General features: G+C 38.3%; 1 protein-coding gene across 1 annotated transcript in view; it reads right to left on the reverse strand.

Annotated features, from left to right (window-relative positions):
• Nucleotides 1-21,745, reverse strand: part of FAM120C (family with sequence similarity 120 member C) — a gene marked incomplete at both ends in the record, with an annotated part of 114,983 nt that overhangs the window by 61,247 nt on the left and 31,991 nt on the right. The window lies entirely within an intron of this gene.

Consider the following 21,745-nt stretch of genomic DNA (forward strand, 5'->3'; position numbering starts at 1 on the left):
AAACCAAAAGCACTGAAACATAAATAAAAAACACAAGGTAAAATCACTATCTATTGACCAAAATGGTTACAATTAGATTATAAATATCAAGCATTGGCAAGAATATGGATTAACTGGAATTCTATTCATTGCTGGTGGGACTGCATACTGGGATGGTGTGGGAACTACCTTGACAGTTTCTTATAAAGTTAGACATATATTCACCATATGGTACAGCAATCCTAGTCCTAAATAAGTACCTAGGAGAAATTAGTACATATGTTCACCAAGAGATATGAACAAGTATGCTTTATTCATAATAGCCCCAAACTGGAAACAAATGTCTATCAATAAAGAAATGGATAAATTGTGTTATATTCATATACTGGAATAACTATGTAGCAATAAAAAGTACCGATACACACACCAATATGGATAAATCTCAAATGCTATACTGAGTGAAAAAAAGAGAAACAAAAGAGTACATATAAATTTAAATACAAGCAAAACTAATCACAGCAATAGAAGTAAAAATAGTCTACACCTCTGTGAGGTTACAGCTAAATGAGAAAGGGCTTTTTCTTATCAAGTCTTTTCTAATGTAATTTAATAATCCTCTTGAACATATTTATGACTTTTATAATATTTCATCAAATGGAATATAAGAATTAAAGTCATTTTTAATTCCTCATTATAAATAATGCTCTGATAATATTTTTACATGATTTTCTAAGTTTATTTTATAGGGCAAATTCTTAGAAGCAGAATTACTAGGTCAAAAGTTGTGATCATTTTCATAGACTCTTTACATGTGATACCAAATCTCTCTCCAAAACAAATGATTCAAGTTATAATCTCATCATTTATGCATGAGAGTGCCCAATTCACCATATATGGGGATCTTTCCTGACCACCCTTTCCTGTTCCAGTGTTCAGTATTTTCTGAAAAAACAAGACAAAACAAAAACCCCATTTACTAACTATAACAACTATTAGTTTCTTATAGAAAAAAAAATACATAATCAAAAAGCAGGAAAATTTAACATCTTACCTCTCAATTTTTAATTGCTAACATCCCAGGATCTATATGACATCCCAGATTAATATCAATGTTTGGAAAAAATCCAAAAAAGTTTTACAAATTACTGACTTACAGAATGATAACTACATAGTAGAACAATGGTCCCTTGGCTTCATTTATTATGCATTCATTATTTCCTCATTATATTTAATAACACACATAATAATTAAAAATAACCTATCAAAACGTACAAGCCATAAACAGAGTCTTCCCTTATTACTCTACCTCTCCACCCATTTTCCAGAGGTGACCAATGTTACTAATTTGGTGTAAGTACTGCCATAACTTTTGCTGTGTTTATAAACATACACACACATAAATACACATATACATACACACACACACGAATGGCTTAATTTTTTCACATCAATGTCATTATATTGCTCTTCAATCTGCTTTTTTGCACTTAATGATATATTTTGTGAACTGTTCAATGTCAATGAGTGTAGGTTATAACATAATTCCCTGAAATACTATATTATATATACTCCCCTCATTTTACCACTCTGTTCTATGCACTGATGGTAAACATTTACTCTTTCCTCATAGGGCATTGCTATAAAACTCTTCCTGACCACCCTTTCCTGCTTGATCCTCCATGATTTTTTTCTTCTTTGTATTATTTATTTGCTTCTATCTCTCCCATTTAACTTCAAGTTCTGTGGGAAAAGAGACAGGTTTGTTAACATTTATATCCTAGTGGCCAGCAAGGGACTTTTCTTATAGACATTCGTTCAGTGGTTGATGTACATCTATATTTAATAAATTCCTACTCTTGTACAGATTCACAGAGGCCACAAGGTAGCAGAGTAGAATTCTATATTTTGATGCTATGTAAGTTTTTGTATGTTTTCTTTAAAATAACTGTCCTCATAATTCTGCAACTGTCAAAAAATGTTTATTAAAATTAAAAAGCAACAATAAGAAAAAGTTTAAGACATATGTTAAGTGAAAAAAAAGGTTAATTTTTACACTGAGATGGCTACCACATAAAAGCACACTTACGAAAGAGACGAGAAAACATTGTAAACCATTCAGGGTAGAATTAGGGGCAAAGCCTCAACTTTTAAATTTTTAAATGAAAAGGAACCCTTATTAATAAGAAGAGTCATTATCTGAGTTCCAAAATACATGAGACTACAAGGGAAGCAAAATATGTAATATTAAAAATATTCACCACTTAACTGAGTACTTAGAAATTTTTCTTCTATCTATATACAATGGAATATTAGTCACTCATTAAAAGGAATGATACTGTGATACATGCTACAACATGGATGAACCTTAAGGATATTATAAGTGGAAAAAGATAAATACTGTATGATTCCACTTATAAAATCAGAGAGACAGAAGTTAGAATGGTGGCATGGGTAGGGAGAGGGAAATGGGAAGTTACCATTTAATGGGTAGAGAATTTCAGTTTTACAAGGTGAAAAGAATCATGAAGATGCATGGTGGTGATGGCTGCACAACATTATGAAAGTATTTAATACCACTGAACTGTACACTTCAAGGTGGGTAAGAAGGTAAATTTTATGTCCTATGTATTTTATCACACTAAAAAAATTTGAAAAGAAAATTTATTCTCCATCTATTCCCTATTGCACTAGCATCTGTCCCTATGAAACATGTCAATTTCTTCATGGGTGAGTCCCTTGCTAATTGTCTAATACAAAGAGCTGAAAATCCAGTGAAAATCAATAAAATGAATGAGCAATTCTGTCATAAGGGTAAGAATTCCTAAAGTGAAAGAAAATGATGGGCTCCTCACAGCACTCTAGATGCTGTGGACACAGTAGGAGCTGATACAGTTAACATTCAATAAAGGAGGAAGAGAGAATTAGAAGGATGATAGCAGGAATGGCACTTGAAAAGACAATGATTTAAATATCAAAAAAAAATATAAGCAAGAAACTAAAACTCTGAATAACAGAAATATTCCTTTCCATTCAGAGATCAATGGTCTCAAGAGTAGAGTGAACTTCTGATGCTTTTTCTCTCCCTGTCCTCTTGCTGTGTTGACCTGGGAGCTGGACATGGGCAATAATGATCCTCACCCCACTCCTGTACCATGGGGAATGTAGGTTCCACTTGCCTTTCTAGCTCATAGAAACTGCCCAAGAACATTTGCTGAGATGAAAAAAAAATCTGGATAGTGCACATGCGTAAACCCAGTTAAAGCCTCTATATCAAATTTTAAAGATGGAGGTTGGGAAGGACAAGGCTTCTAAATTAATTATTAAAACTGCCACCTACCAATATGGAGTGGTCTGCCTTTTCCTTCAGTCTCTCCTTGCCCTCTGTTCACAGAGACCAGTTTCAGATTACTCCTGGTTTGTGATACAACATGCTGCTTGGTCCCAGACAATAAAGAAGGGTGGCTCAATCAGGTACTAAATATTACAGAGAGTGTGTCTGCAACACACCTAGACTGCATGGAGCTGGGAAAGGGCTGTGCCCACAGAGGTGAACTGAAAAGCCCCCACAAGCCTGTCCCCATCTGGCCATCTGAGCCCAGAGGGGGATCCAATCAGCACCGGGGCAGATTGAGGGTGCATGGAAGTGCTGTTCTGACTGGCCATTTTAGATCAGTGACATTTTGTGTGTCTGTAAAACGCTTAGACTGTGTGGAGTTGGAAAAGGGCTGTGCTCCCAGCCAGCGGTGAGCTGAAAAGCCCCACAAGCCAATCCCCATCTAGCCAACAGAGCCCAGCGAGGGATCCAGTCAGCACTGGGGCAAACCACAGGCTGACTGGAAGTGCCCTCCCGACTCCCCATCTTAGATCTGGGGCCTTTGGTGTGTTCACAACACATCTAGACTGTGTGGAGCTGGGAAAGGGCTGCGCCCAGAGCCAGAGGTGAGCTGAAAAGACCCACAAGCCTGTGAGTTGAAAATCCCCCACAAGCAAGGCCCGGTCTGGCCACCAGTCTGAGCCCAGAGGGGGATCAGTGATATGGAGCCCAGTGGGTGATCGTGCCAACACAGGGAAGACTGCGGGACCATAAGACCCTCCTTGGAATTAAACAAATACAGAGGGAGGAGACTGTCTGTGACAGTGACCACTAACATAATCACAGTACCTGCCCTACCGGAAATCAGACATAGCAGTCTTTGACTTGATTGGACCACTAGTTTCCGACATCCCAGAAAGAGCACACCAAAAAGATGCTGGCCAATACCAGCGACACAGTGTCCCAATACATACGACAAATTAGAAAACAAGCAGCAGGGAAAAGAAAAACTACATGCAACCAAGCAAATCCTCAGGAAAAAGACATAGCACAAAAAGAAAACCACTCACCAGATTGCGACAACAGTGACTTGGAAGAACTTCTGAGCCTTCCAGAAAGAGAATTTAAAACTGCTGTGATTAAAAAAAACTGACAGAAGTCATTAAGGTAAACAACGATGAGAAGAATGAAATTGAGTCCCTAAAGAGGGAAGTGAAGGAAATGCAGGAGATCAAAGGATTAATGGAAGAGCTAAAGAACCCTGGGAAAAGCAATGAAAACAGAATAAATGAAAGAGAAGAATAAATAAGCACTCTTGAAGCCACAGAAATAAAAAGAACCAAAACAGAAAAGGAAAGAGAAGTACGAATGAAAATGATTAAAGAAAGACTTCGGGAATTATCTGACTCTATGAGGAAAGGAAATATAAGAGTTATAGGAATCCCAGGAGGAGAGGAGAGAGACCTAGGAACAGAGAACATATTCAAAGAGATAATTGAAGAGAACTTCCCAAACATGAAGAAGGAGCTGAAAATAGACATACAAGAAGCAAGAAGAACACTAAACTACTATGATGAAAGGAAAAATACATCAAGCCACATAACAGTAAAGCTCCCAAGAATCCAAGACAAGGAAAAAATAATGAAGCTGACAAGAGGGAAGAAACAGATAACATACAAAGGAAAACCAAACAGACCGACATGAGACTTCTCAGAAGAAACACTACGGGCAAGGAGAGAGTGGAGGGACATAGTCAACAGACTCCAAGACAAAAATGCCAAACAAGAATACTCTATCCTGCAAAGCTCTCCTTCCTCTATGAAGAAAGAATAAGGAGCTTCCCAGACAAACAGAAACTCTGGAATTTCATTACGACTAAACTCCCACTCCAAAACTCTGGAATCCTAAAGCCAGAACCAACAGAGGGATGAATAAAAACAAAACTAGGCCCAAAAAAGTTGTTAAAAGAATAAACAAAATCAGAGGAAAGACAAACAAAATGGCAAATACAGACACCAACATATCAATATTAACTCTAAATGTGAAAGGACTAAACTCTTCAATAAAAAGACACAGATTTGCAGGCTGGATTAAGAAACAAAACCAAACCTTTTGCTGTCTCCAGGAAATACATTTAACTACAAAAGATAAAAATAGACTAAAAGTAAAAGGATGGAAAACAATCCTACAAGCAAACGGACCAAAAAAGAAGGCAGGAACAGCTATACTTATATCAGATAAAACAGACTTCAAACACAAAAAGGTAAAAAGAGACCCCAACGGTCACTACATTATGATCAAGGGGACAATACTTCAAGAAGAAATAACACTCATTAACATATACTCACCAAATGAAGGAACACCAAAATATATCAGACAACTACTATCATCTATGAAAACAGACATCAGAGAAAACACATATGTAGTAGAAGACTTCAACACACCACTATCAACAATGGATACATCAACGAGACAAAAAATAAGTAAAGACACTAAAGCTCTAAATAAGGATCTAGATCTCATGGACTTAAAAGATATCTATAGAACACTAAACACAAAAAAATCTGAGTATACATTTTTCTCAAGTGCACCTAGATCATTCTCCAGGATTGATCACATACTGGGACAAAAGACAAACATCAACAGATACACCAAGACTGAAATCATACCAACCATCTTCTCTGACCATGAAGCCATCAAACTAGAAATAAACCATAAAAAGAAGGCAAGGAACTCTTCTACCTCATGGAGACTGAAACCCGCACTACTGGAAGACCACTGGACTAATGAGGAGATCAAAGAATAATTAAAAAATACTTTGAGTTGATGCCTCCCCTGGTGGCGCAGACGGTTGAGCACCATGCTGTGAAGCTGTCTGCAGCCTCATCAGTGCTGGTTCGATCCCGGCTGGGCGGCGAGGGTCCCACATGGTGGAGCAAACCTCTCCTGTCATGCCTGCTGATCCCCGCAGCAGTTTATTTCATCTATCTGCCTGTTCTGTTCCCCACTCTGTCTCTGGTGAATCCTCTCGCCCTCCCCCACATCTGCTCTGTACCCTGGTTCTTGTATAAATAAATAAATAAATCTTAAAAAAAAAAAAACAACTTTGAGTTGCATGACAAGGAGGACACCAATTTCCTAAACATATGTGATGCAGCAAAAGCAGTAATAAGAGGAAAATATATTGCAATAGAGGCTCACATCAAGAAACAAGAAAGAACTCAAAGAAACAACCTAATCTCAAAGCTCAAAGGACTAGAAAAAGAACAACAACAACAAAAACCAAAACCAGTAGAAGAAAAGAAACAATAAAAATCAAAGCAGAAACAAATGAAACCAAAATTTAAAAAAATCCAAAAGATCAATGAAACCAAAAGCTGGTTCTTCAAAAAAATAAATAAAATAGACAAACCCCTAGCCAGGCTCACAAAGGAAAAACGAGAGAAAGCACAAATAAACAGGATCACGAATGAAAGAGGAGAAATCACAACAGACACAGCAGAAATCAAAAGAATAATCAGAAACTACTTTGAACAGTTACATGCAAACAAGTTCAATAATCTAGAAGAGATGGACAAATTCCTACAACTCTACAATCACACAAAGCTAGATAAAGAAGAAATAGAACACCTAAACAGACCAATTACAAGCAGGGAAATTGAAATGGTAATCAAAAACCTCTCCAAAAACAAAAGCCCAGGACCTGATGGATTTACGAATGAATTCTACCGAACATTCAGAAATGGAGGCATCACACTCCCAGATTTCAGGCTATACTACAAAGCCATAATCATCAAAACTGCATGGTATTGGAACAAGAACAGACACACAGACGAATGGAATCGAATAGAAAACCCAGAAATAAACCCACAGATTTACAGGCAACTATTATTTGACAAAGGAGCAAAGAATACGCACTGGAGCAAAGAAAGTTTGTTCAATAATTGGTGCTGGGAAAACTGGGTCACTACATGCAAAAGAATGAAGCTTGAATACTGCCTCATGCCATGCAAAAAACCCACTCAAAATGGATTAAAGAACTAGACATAAGACCTGAAACCATAAAAAATATAGAAGAAAATATAGGCGAAATACACATGACATGCACCTCAAAGACATCTTTACAGACACATCACCAAAAGCAGTGATAGTGAATGCAAAGATCAACAGCTGGGACTACATCAAATTAAAGGTCTTCTGCACTTCAAGGGATAAAAACCAAAACAAACAGAAACCCCACTGACTGGGAGAAAATGTTTGCACCCAACACTAATGATAAAGGACTAATCACAAAAATCTACAAAGAGCTGATGAGACTCAACAAAAACAAAGAAAACAATCCAGTCAAAAAATGGGCAGAAGAGCTAAAAAGAAACTTCTCCAAAGAGGAGATGCAAATGGCCAACAGGCATATGAGAAATTGTTCAACATCACTTGTAATCAGGGAAATGCAAATCAAAACTACAATGAGATACCATCTTACACCAGAGAGAATGGCACATTTAAAAAAAACTAGCAACAACAAATGTTGGCAAGGATGTGGAGAAAAAGGAACACTCCTGCACTGCTGGTGGGAGTGCAAACTGGTCCAACCAATAAGGAAAGCTGGGTGGAGATTCCTCAACCTACTAAAGATAGAGCTTCCATATGATTCAGCAATTCCACTCCTAGGTATTTACCCAAAGGACACAGAAACATTAATTCCAAAGGGCACCTGCACCCCTATGTTTATAGCAGCACTATTTACAATAGCTAAGCTTTGAAAACAACCCAAATGCCCAAAAATAGATTTCTGGATCAATAAGATGTGGTACATATACACAATGGAATATTACTCAGCATTCAAGAAAGATAAACTCATGCAATTTTCAGCAACATGAATGGAGCTGGACGGGATCATGCTCAGCGAAATAAGCCAGAAAGAAAAAGAAAAATACCGGATGATCTCACTCATAGCAGGCATCTAGAAAACCTAAATAAGGGACCAGGAAAAAGAATAACTATAAGAAAGAAAAAATCAAAATCAACAAACAACTATAAACCAGAAACACATTACGGGGGTTGGGGAAAGGAGAGACAGGGGTCATAATAAGGGGGTGCAATTGTATGGGGAATATAAAAATAAAAAAATAAAAAGTTATAATTTCCAAAAATATAAATAAAATAAAATCGATAACTAATGTCATACTTGATGAGTGAATGCTTTCCCTGAGTAGCAGTAATAAGACAAGGATATTTACTCTCAGTAATCCTATTCAACATTGTCTGAAAATTTTAGATAGTCCAATGAGCTAAGAAAATTTTTTTCTATGTGGAGCATGAGAATTTATAAGATGGCGACAGAAAAATTACCAACAAAGTTTAAATTATTCAAATAAAATGGGAGGGGGGAATACAGATTGGAAAAGGAAGGAATAAATCTGTCCCTATTCATAAACAACATGATCATCTATGCAAAAAAATAACAAGAGTTCTATCAAAAAATTCCTAGTGAGTTTAGAAGGGTTGTAGTATATAAGGCCAAACCGCAAAAACAATCATATAGGACCTTCATGTGGAAAACTAAAAAACACTGATGAAAGAAATCAAAGACGACATAAATAAATGGAGAGACTTAGCTTATTCATGGATTTGAAATTTATCAGTATATTTCTAAGAATTAGAACTAAAAACTCTGCAGGACATCATTAAAGAACCTTGTCAGAGGAACAAGAAGTGCCAGCATCTCCCAGCCACCACTGCCATCACAGCCAGTTCCCCTGCTACTCTTTGGGATGATGTTAGGTGAGCACCTGTCTGGCCTTGGAGAAGGAGGGAGATCCTGCACCCCCCACCCTGGCACCACTGTCATCACAAACAGCCACACCCATGTTATTCCACAAAAAACCAGGTGAGCATAATCTGTCAGGCCTCAGAGAAGGAGAAAGCTTCAGCATTCCTAGCTATAAACACTGAGCACTGCACCCAGAGTCAGGGGAGTTATTAGCCCTGATAAGAACCCAGGCCAGCTTGGGAAGAGGAGCAGAAGTTACACCCACATCTGAGCAACACGAAAACTAACAATGAGAGAAGGAAAAACACATCAAGTGGCCACACCAGTCCTCAAGGTAACAAAATATCCAAAACCAAATCAGAAAGAAATGGAAGAGGTAGTCTTCTTATCAGATGCCAAATTCAATATTGCTGTGATGAAGAAAATTAAAGACTGGGTAGATCACAAAGAAAATGCAGAAAAACAAATAAATGTCATGAAACATAAGATCAATGAACATAAGACCAAAATTGAAGTTCTAGCTAAGGGAAAAAAAAATGGAGATTCAGGATATAAAAAGAATATTAGGGGCCTCCCCTTGTGGCACAGTGGTTGAGCACTGGGCTGCAAAGCTGCCTGCAGCCTCTGCAGCACCAGTTTGATCCCTGGCCACCAGCGAGGGTCCCACATGGTGTGACAGACCTCTCCTGCCACACCCACTACTCCCCTCAGCAGTGCATTTCCTCAGTCTGCCTGTTCTGCTCCCAGCTCTGGCTCTGGTGAATTCTCTCGCACTCCCGCACTTCTGACTGTACCCAGTGCTTGCATAAACAAACAAACAAATAAATAAATAAATCTTTAAAAAAAAAAGAATATTAGAGGAGATGAGAAGTACAAGAGAAAGTTATAGAAGTAGAATAGACCAAATGGAAGAATGTACCAGTGTACTTGAAAATGTGAACGAACAGAGAATCTGGGTAGAGAAGGAAAGAGAAACAAGGTTAAAAAAAATGAAGAAACACTCTGAGAATTATCTGACTCCATGATGAAAGGAAATACAAGAATATTGGGGATAACAGAGGGTAAAGAGAGAGTGAGAGAGCAGAAAATTTAAAGAAAAAATGGAGTTAAATTTCCTGAACCTTGAGAAGGTTCACAAATCCAGAAAGTAGAAGAATCCCAGGATACCTAAACAAAACGATATATAAACCAAAACATTTAGTGGTAAAACTTTCACGAGTACAACACAAAGAAAGAATACTAAGCTGGCAAGGGGATGAAGCAGATAACCTATAAAGTTACCCTGATCAGGCTACCATTGGCCTTTTCTGAATAAACACTATGGGCAAGGAGAGAATCGAATGATGTGTTCCAAATACTTAAGAGCTGCCAGCCAAGAATACTGTATCTTTGCAAGACTGTCTACCCAAAAGACACAAAAACACTGATCCAAAAGAACACCTGTAACCCTATGTTTATTGCAGCACTATTTACAATAGGCAAAACCTGGAAACAACCCAAATGCCCAAAAATAGATTACTGGATCAAAAAGATGTGGTATATATACACAATGGAATACTATTCAGCAATCAAAAAAGATAAATTCATGCCATTCGCAGCAACGTGGATGGAGTTAAAGGGAATTATGCTCAGTGAAATAAGACAGGAGGAAAAAGAAACATATCAGATGGTTTCACTTATAGCAGGAATATAGGGGAACCAAATAAAACATCAGTGTAAAAGAATAGTAACAGTACAAAATAAAACAAAGCAAAACCAGACAATTATAAATCAGAGACATACTGCAGGGGAGGCGGAGGGAGAGGGATCAAAGGGAGGGAGGGAGGGGCAGAGAGGACTCTGGTGATGGTGCACAGGTGCATTGGTGAAGGAAATTCTATGGGGACTACACCTGAGGGGGTTGGGGAAGCAAATATTGTTTAAAAATGAACAACAATGTAAAAAATAAATAATAAATAAATAAATAAATATATGAGGGCGATAATAAAGGTTTTATAGACAAACAGAAACTGAAGGAGCTTGCAAACACTAAACAACCCCTCCAACAAATACTGAAAGGAGTTCTTGTATCTAAACCCAAGGGAGGAATAGATACAAAAACTGAACAAAGAAATATATAAAACCACAAAAGATAAGGACAAAATGACAGCAACATATTTTCTTTCATCAGTAATCACTGTAAAAGTAAACAGACTGAACTCACCAATTAAAAGGCAGAGAGTCTGGATGGCTCAACAACAGAACCCAACTTTCTGCTGTCTCCAGGAAACACACCTAAGCTCCAAAGATAAATATAAACTACAAGTGAAGGGTTGGAAAACAATCTGACAAACAAGTAAGACTCAAAATAAGGCAGGAACAGCCATACTCATATTTCACAACATATGCTTTAGGAATATATCTGTGGATTTGTCTCCAGTGGTATGGAAAATAAGAACATAAACAAATGGGACTACATAAAACTAAAAAGCTTTTGCACAGCAAAAGAAACTTAACCAAAACAAAAATATATCACACTAAATGGGAAAAAATATTCGTACACCATACAACTGAGAAGCAACTGAAATCCAAGATTTACAAAGAACTCATACACTTCTACAAAAAGAAAAACCAATTAAAAATTGGGAAGAGGGACTCCTGGGTGGCGCAGCAGTTGAGCGCTGGGTTGCGAAGCAGCCTCTGCAGTGCTGGTTCGATCCCCGGCTGCCAGGTGAGGGTCCCACATGACACACAGACCTCTCTTGCCGCCCACTGCTCCCCTCAGCAGTGTACTTCGTCAGTCTGCCTGCTCTGCTCTCCTCTCTGACTCTGGTGAATTCTCTCACCCTCCCGCACTTCTGACTGTACCCAGTGCTTGTATAAATAAAAATAAATAAATTATTTTCATATTCCCCATACAATTACAACCCCCTTATTTTGACCCCAAGCCCTCCTTTCCCCAAAATAAAAATAAATAAATAAATAAATAAATTTTACTGCTAATAAAGACATTAAAAAAATAAATAAGACACCTTCAGATTCTTCGAAGTATAACTCTGTGTAAAATCAATGGCATTATTATTAACAAAGAACTTGGGGTAGGTCGTTACTATGTAATTTCTTTATAGGAGATTTCAAAATAGAGATCATAAAAGCAAGTAATTTATAATTACTTAAGTTATACAAAGCAAATAAATGTATTAAAATATTGCTTCACTTTACTATATGAAAATGTATCTGAGAGTAAACTTTATGCCTTCATTGTTAAAAAAAAATAAAATAAAATAAATAAATTTTAAAAAATTGGGAAGAATAAATAAATAGGCACGCCTCTAAATAAGATATACAAATGGCCAAGAGGCACATGAAAAAATGTTCATCATCACTTATCGTCAGAGAAATGCAAATCAAAATCACAATTAGATACCATCTCACACCTGTGAGAATGGCCCATATCAAAAAGACCAGGAACATGTGGGTGAGGATGTGGAGAAAAAGGAACCCTACTACACTGCTCGTGAAAATGTAGACTGGTCCAACGCCTATGGAAAATGGTATAGTTGTTTCTCAAATGACTACAAATGGATCTGCCACACAACCCAGCAATTCCACTCCGAAGAACACAAGAACACTAATTTGAAAGGAAACTTGCGCTCTCATGTTCATTGCAGCACTGTTTACCATAGCCAGGATATGGAAATATACTAAATGCTCAAAAACAGATGAATGAATTAAGAAGATGTAGTGTATATGTACACTATATATACAATGGAATACTACTCAGCTATCAAAAAAGATAAAACTCTTGCCATTCAGAACAATATGGATAGAGCTGGAAGGATTAACACTAAGCAAAATCAGTCAGAAGGAGAAAGACAAATACTGGATGGTATCACTTATATGTGGAAAACAGAGAAATAAAACAAATGGTAAGAGAAACCAAACTGAAAAACTAACCCCTGAAACCTAACCGTGGAATGGGGGCAACCAGAGGGGGTGAGGAGGGAGAAAGGAAGGGACAAGAACAAAGAAAGGAGGGAGCACAGGGTCTATAGTGGTGGGCTATGGGCTCTTTGGTGGTGGGCACACTATGGCAACAATACCTGAAGGGGGAATCATATAAATATAAAATGGATACAACAATGTATACCAATATTAACTCAATAAAAAATATTTTTTAAAACTATCCACAGGATTTTTTTGTTAGACATAGACAAGAGTATTCTAAAACATATATGGAAAGGCAAAGGAGCTAGAACAGACAAAACAACTAAAAAATAATAAAATTGAAAGAAACAAAACCCTATTTTAAGACTTGGCATAAAGATTATCAAGACAGTGTTTTATTTGCAAACACTGAACAGAATAAAGTCCAGAAATAGACCCACACAAATATAGAGAAATGATTTCTGACAAAGACAATTCAATGAAGAAAGGACAGTCTTTTCAACAAACTGTGTTAAAACAATTGGTCATGCATATGCAAAACAAAGTGAAAGAAAATGCCTCACACTTTATACAAAAAATAAACTAAATGTGGATGATTTATTCTAAATGAAAAATATAAAATTTTAAAATTTTTAGAAGAAAAGAGTTTGTGATGCCTGCAATAGGTATTAAAATATGACACCAAATGCATGACCCAAAAAAGATGAAAAGTGATAAAAATTTTTGCTTTGTGAAAGATACTTAAAAATGTAAAAACAAACGACACTGGAAGAAAATATATGCAAAACAGAGCAACATGGCGGCGAGGAGACGCTGCGAGTAAGATCTCCCATTAAAAAAAGTTAATAGGGAGGAAAAGCGGCAGGTCCCAGTGAGAACTGGGACACGGAAGATAAACGGACGACTCCAGCAAACTGCCCAAAGAAGAAAGTTGCCACAAAAGAGGACGAGAAGGGAGGGAAGCGCAGAACCCTGCTCCCCTCCCCCGCCCACAGAGGCGGCACTCTCCGACCGGCAGAGACAAGGGAAACAACAAACCAAAACGCCCAACAAGAAAAACGGATGCAGCAAGTGGGACTGTGAGTGGAAAGGAACTATGTCAGCCACCACACCCCGTGAACGGGAGCTGAGGCGAACCCTGCAGGATCCGCCGCGGAGGTGAGCTCCAGGCGCCATTAAAGAGAGCCCCGCCCACCAGGAGGAGACCAGCACCAGCACACAGCCCCGGCCGCCCCATAAGCTTGCGCGAAAGCGGCGCTCGGATTGCAGCTGCCCAGGGCCCTGCGCCTGCGACCTAGGCTTGCGGGGAGACGGCAGAGGCCCTCCCTGAGTGAGCAGGAACAAGGTGCCCAGGCAGGGGAGCGGGATTCAAAAGGCGCCATTCCCGCGCCACTGATCTGGGCTACAGCCCGCCTCCTGGAACTGAGGGCTTTGGAACTGAGACCCGGGCGGAGGCCCTCCCTGAGTGAGCAGGACCAAGGCGCCCAGGCAGGGGAGCGGGATTCAAAAGGCGCCATTCCCGCGCCACTGATCTGGGCTACAGCCCGCGTCCTGGAACTGAGGGCTTTGGAACTGAGACCCGGGGCACGAAATTAGGGGCGTGGGTTCCCCACGACGGTGGGGCACAAGGCAGACACAGCACCCCAAAGCCGTTGAGGTGTACCCTACAATCCCCGCTCTGCTCCCTGTCCCACGGGGTGGAAAATCAGCTCCCCAAGGGCTCTAGGAGAGATCTCTGGTGCCACCTAGCGACTTGACCCCAGCACAGGCTACTGAAGGAGCTAGTGGCCAGCTGGGGAGTTAGCCCACACCGGGCCCCTTCTGAACAAGTAGTCTGAGCCCACAGGGAGAGCGAGCACACACAGCCGGGGCAGACCAGGCGCGCAGAATAGTGTGCCTGAGACCAGAAGCGCAGGGAGTGTGTCCCACATCACCATTTTAGAACAGGGATATTTCTTCAGTAAAGACTACCTGCAGAAGGCTTCCTCAGGAGCCAGAGGTGAGCGGGGGAAGTTCGCCCACGCCAGACCCCCTCTGGCCTGCAGTCCAAGCCCAGAGGGGAGCAGGAACCCATCGCCGGGGCAGACCAGGCGCACAGGGGAGTGTGTCCCCACATCGGCATTTTAGAACAGGGACCTTTCTCCAGTAAAGGCTGCTTGAAACTGACAGATGACTCCTGGAAGAACCAGAGGGGAACAGAGAAGCCCACCCAAGATGCCGGCAAGTCCCAACAACACAGTGTCCCAACGCATACGGCAAATTAGAAAACAGACAGTAGGGAGGAGAAGAACCACACGCAACCTAGCAACTCTCCAGAGAAAAAGCACACCACAAAAAGAAAGCCAGCCCCCAGATTGCAACGACAATAACTTGGAAGAATTTCTGAGCCTTCCAGAAAGAGAATTTAAAATTGCCGTGATTAAAAAACTGACAGAAGTCATAAAGGAAAACAATGATAAGGGAAAAATAATCAACGATCAGAAGAATGCAATTGAGTCCCTAGAGAGGGAAAACAATGGTCAGAAGAAAGAAATTGAGTCCCTAAAGAGGGAAGTAAAAGAAATGCAGGAGATCAAAGAATTAATGGAAGAACTAAAGAATTCTGGGAAAAGCAATGAAAGCAGAATAGATGAAATGGAAGAACGAATAAGTAATCTTGAAGACACAGAAATAAAAAGAACCAAAACAGAGAAGGAAAGAGAAGTACGAAGGAAAAAGAACGAAGAAAGACTTCGGGAACTATCTGACTCCATGAGGAAAGGAAATATAAGAGTTATAGGAATACCAGAAGGAGAGGAGAGAGATGTAGGAACAGAGAAAATATTCAAAGAGATAATTGAAGAGAACTTCCCAAATGTGAAGAAGGAGCTGAAAATTGATATACAAGAAGCAAGAAGAACACCAAACTTCCACGACGAAAGGAAAAATACAGCAAGACACATAATAGTAAAGCTCCCAAGAATCCAGGACAAGGAAAAAATAATGAAGCTGGCAAGAGGGAAGAAACAGATAACATTCAAAGGAAAACCAATCAGGCTGACATCAGACTTCTCCGAAGAAACACTACGGGCAAGGAGAGAGTTGAGGGACATAGTCAACAGACTCCAAGAAAACAGATGCCAACCAAGAATACTCTATCCCGCAAAGCTCTCCTTCCTCTTTGAAGAAAGAATATGGACCTTCCCAGACAAACAGAAACTCCGGAATTTCATTGCAACTAAACCCCCACTCCAAAAAATACTACAAGGAGTCCTAAAGCCAGAACCTCAGAGCGACGAATAACAATGAAAGAAGGCCAAAAAAAAAAAGTTATTAAAAGAATAAATAAATAAAATCAAAGGAAAGACAAACACAATGGCAAATACAGATGTTAACATATCAATATTAACTCTAAATGTAAATGGACTAAACTCTTCAATAAAAAGACACAGAGTTGCAGCCTGGATTAAGAAACAAAACCCAACCTTTTGCTGTCTCCAGGAAACACATTTAGCTACAAAAGATAAAAATAGGCTCAAAGTTAAAGGATGGAAAACAATCCTACAAGCAAATGGACCAAAAAAGAAAACAGGAACAGCTATACTTATATCAGATAAAACAGATTTCAAACTCAAAAAGATAAAAAGAGACCCCACTGGTCACTACATTATGATCAAGGGGACAATACTTCAAGAAGAAATAACACTCATTAACATATACTCACCAAACGAAGGAGCACCAAAATATATCAGACAACTGTTGTCCTCTCTGAAAACAGACATCAGAGAAAACACATACGTAGTGGGAGACTTCAACACACCACTATCAACAATGGATAGATCAACAAGACAAAAAATAAGTAAAGAAACCAAAGCTCTAAATAAAGACCTAGAGCAATTGGGCTTAACAGACATCTATAGAACACTAAACCCCAAAAAAACGGAGTACACATTTTTCTCAAGCGCACACGGATCATTCTCCAGGATCGATCACATACTGGGGCACAAGACAAACATCAACAGATACACCAAGATTGAAATCATATCAACCATCTTTTCTGACCATGAAGGCATCAAACTAGAAATAAACCATAAAAAGAAGGCAAGGAACTTTCCTACCTCATGGAGATTAAAAACCACACTACTGGAAGACCATTGGACTAATGAGGAGATCAAAGAAGAAATTAAAAAATTTTTTGAATTGAACGACAAGGAGGACACCAATATCCTAAATGTATGGGATGCAGCAAAAGCAGTAATAAGAGGAAAATATATAGCAATAGAAGCTCACATCAAGAAACAAGAAAGAACGCAAAGAAACAACCTAATCTCGAAGCTCAAAGATCTAGAAAAAGAACAACAAGAAAACCCCAAAACCAGTAGAAGAAAAGAAATAATAAAAACCAAAGCAGAAATAAATGAAATTGAAACTAAAAAAACAATCCAAAAGATCAATGAAACCAAGAGCTGGTTCTTTGAAAAAATCAATAAAATAGACAAACCCCTAGCCAGGCTCACAAAGGAAAAAAGGGAGAAAGCACAAATAAACAGGATCATCAATGAAAGAGGAGAAATCACAACGGACACAGCAGAAATCAAAAGAATAATCAGTAACTACTATGAACAGTTATATGGAAACAAGTTTAACAATCTAGAGGAGATGGACAAATTCCTACAACTCTACAATCACCCAAAGCTAGATAAAGAAGAAATAGAACACCTAAACAGACCAATTACAATTAGCGAAATTGAAATGGTAATCAAAAACCTCCCCAAAAACAAAAGCCCAGGACCTGATGGATTTACAAATGAATTCTACCAAACATTCAGAGACGAATTAGTGCCTATCCTTCACAAACTCTTCCAAAAAATTGAGAAGGAAGGGACAATACCAAACACGTTCTATGAAGCCAACATTACACTAATACCAAAACCGAACAAGGACAACACAAAAAAGGAAAACTACAGGCCAATCTCCCTAATGAACACTGATGCAAAAATCCTCAATAAAATTTTAGCTATCAGAATCCAACAATGTATCCATAAGATAATTCACCACGACCAAGTTGGATTCATTCCAGGGGCACAAGGATGGTTTAACATCCGAAAATCAATCAACGTTATCCAACACATCAACAAAAAGAAATATAAAAACCATATGATAATATCAATAGATGCTGAGAAAGCTTTCGACAAAGTGCAACACCCATTCATGATAAAAGCCCTTGAAGTTCTTGGGATACAAGGAACATACCTCAACATCATAAAGGCCATCTATGACAAGCCAACAGCCAGTATCATTCTCAATGGTGAAAAGCTGAAAGCAATTCCATTAAGATCTGGAACAAGACAAGGATGTCCACTCTCACCATTGCTTTTCAATATAATACTGGAAGTCCTAGCCAGGGCAATAAGACAAGAGAAAGACATCCAAGGAATCCAAATAGGAAAAGAAGAAGTCAAACTATCACTATTTGCAGACGATATGATATTATACATAGAGAACCCCAAAAACTCCACAGAAAAGCTAATTCAACTCATCAATCAGTTCAGTAAAGTGGCAGGATACAAAATCAACACGCAAAAGTCAGTAGCCTTCCTATACACAAACAATAAATCTGAAGAAGAAGAAATCAAAAAGACAATCCCTTTTGTTATTGAAACAAAAAAAATCAAATATTTGGGAATAAATCTAACAAAAGAGGTAAAGGACCTATACAAAGAAAACTATAAAACACTGTTAAAAGAAATAGAAGAAGACACAAAGAAATGGAGAGACATCCCCTGCTCATGGATTGGAAGAATAAACATTATTAAAATGGCCATCCTTCCAAAAGCAATATACAGATTCAATGCTATTCCAATCAAAATTTCAATGTCATTCTTCAAAGAAATAGAACAATTATTGATGAAATTCATATGGAATCACAAAAAACCCCGAATAGCCAAAGCTCTCCTGAAAAAAAAAGAAGGGAATGGAGGCATCAGACTCCCAGACTTCAAACTATACTACAAAGCCATAATCATCAAAACTGCATGGTATTGGAACAAGAACAGACATACAGACCAATGGAATCGAATAGAAAATCCAGAAATAAACCCACAGATTTATGGTCAACTAATCTTTGACAAAGGAGCAAAGACTATGCATTGGAGCAAAGAAAGTTTGTTCAATAAATGGTGCTGGGAAAACTGGGTCGCTACATGCAAAAGAATGAAGCTTGACCACCACCTCACACCATACACAAAAATCAACTCAAAATGGATTAAAGAACTAGACATAAGACCTGAAACCATAAAATATATAGAAGGAAATATAGGCGAAACACTACGTGATTTGCACATCAAAGACATCTTTACAGACACATCACCCAAAGCAGTGATAGTGAAGGCAAAGATAAACAGCTGGGACTATATCAAATTAAAGAGCTTTTGCACAGCAAAAGAGACAATAACAAAAACAAAGAGAAACCCCACCAACTGGGAGAACATTTTTGCACCCAACACTAATGATAAAGGACTGATCACAAAAATCTGCAAAGAGCTGATGAGACTCAACAACAACAAAGAAAATAATCCAGTCCAAAAATGGGCAGAAGAGCTAAAAAGAAACTTCTCTGAAGAGGAAATGCAAATGGCCAACAGGCATATGAAAAAATGTTCAACATCACTTGTCATCAGGGAAATGCAAATCAAAACTACCATGAGATACCATCTTACACCAGTGAGAATGGCACATATTAAAAAAACTAGCAACAACAAATGTTGGCGAGGGTGTGGAGAAAAAGGAACTCTTCTGCACTGTTGGTGGGAGTGCAAACTGGTCCAACCACTGTGGAAAGCTGTGTGGAGATTTCTGGACCTACTAAACATAGAGCTTCCATATGACCCAGCAATTCCACTCCTAGGTATTTACCCAAAGGACACAGAAACATCAATTCCAAAGAACACCTGCACCCCTATGTTTATAGCAGCACTGTTTACAATAGCTAAGCTTTGGAAACAACCCAAATGCCCAAAAATAGATGACTGGATCAAGAAGATGTGGTACATATATACCATGGAATATTACTCAGCATTCAAAAAAGATAAACACATGCAATTTGCTGCAACATGGATGGCGCTGGAAGGGATCATGCTCAGCGAAATAAGCCAAAAAGAAAAAGAAAAATACCGGATGGTCTCACTCATAGCAGGAATCTAGAAAACTTAAATAATGGACCAGGAAAATGAATAACTATAAGAAAGTGAAAATCAAAATCAACAAAAAACTATGAACCAGAGACACTTTTAGGGGGGCGGGGGCGGGAGGGGAGGGATTGGGGTCAGAATGGGGGGCTGCAATTGTATGGGGAATATAACAATAAAATTTATAAAAAAAAAAAAAAGAAAATATATGCAAAACATATTCAACAAAAGATTGTATGCAGAATATAGTCATGCACCACTTAACAAGAGGGATACCGTCTTAGAAACACATTATTTAGGTGATTTCTTCATTCTGAAAATGTCACAGAATGTACTTACGACACAAATCTCGATGGGATAATCTACTACACTCTTTAAGGTATAGGCACCACCATCATATATACAAATTGTCATAGCAAAACATCATGTAGCTCATGAGTACATATGAAGATCTCCCAAAACTCAACAGTAACTAAACAAACCAATTAAAAGTGAGCAAAAGACTATTCATGTCCATTCACCAAAGAGGAAATATGGATGGTGCAAGAAAAAAAATGTTTATCATTAGTTGTTTGTGACATGTAAATTATGATGAGCTACCACTACATGCCTATTAGAATGACTATAAAGAAATACTGATGATAACAAGGGCTGGTGAGGAATGGAAAAGGCACTCTGTAAAATGGTTCAGGGCAAGGTAAAACATATACTTATCATAACCCAGAAACCCCACTTCCTGGTATTTATACTAGCGAAATGTAAACTTATGTTCATTCAAAAACCTCTATAGAAATGTTTATAGAATATCTATTCATAGCCATGAAAAACTGTAAACCACTCAGATACCTCTAGGGATGAATGGACAAACTTCAGTATATCCACACAATGAATAATACTCAGCAATAAAAAGAAATGAATGATTAATGGATGCAACGTGCAACAACACAGAATCTCAAAGGCATTATATAATGAATGAAAAAAGTCATTCTCAAAAGATTTCAAGGCCCTTCAATAGCTTAGTTGGTATAGTAGAGGACTGTAGTTGGGCAAAAGATTTCATACCATATGATTCTATTCATACATATTTTCTAAAACATGTAACTACAGTGACACAGAATAGATTGGCAGTTGCCAGGGGAAACAGGTAAGTTTGTGTGGGATTGCAATGGGATAACATGAGAGATTTCTGTGGAGTTGCACAACTCTTTTGATCTTGATTATAATGGTGGTTACATAATTTATGTGTTAAAAATCTGCAGAACTATACAAACACACGCATAAAAGTCAGTTTTTCTGTATGTTAATTAAAAAAATAAAATGGGAAACCCAGAGCTGTAAGTTTAAATTAACTTAATTGCACAAAATCCCAGCCAAGTCCTTTTTCACTATTAACAATGAAATATTGATTCTTTAAGTAGCCTTTTTCATTACCCATTATCCTTCACTAAGGAAAACATCCTTTATGTTAAAATATACAGTGAAACAAAAACAACAGTTGAAGGACACATGCCACAGTGCTTCTCAGGAATGAGATTTTAAGATCTTAAATTTGTTTTATTTGCTAAATTTTCCAGAATGAACTTGTCT

Source organism: Talpa europaea, assembly GCF_964194135.1.
Source record: "Talpa europaea genome assembly, chromosome: X".
Classification (NCBI taxonomy): domain Eukaryota; kingdom Metazoa; phylum Chordata; class Mammalia; order Eulipotyphla; family Talpidae; genus Talpa; species Talpa europaea.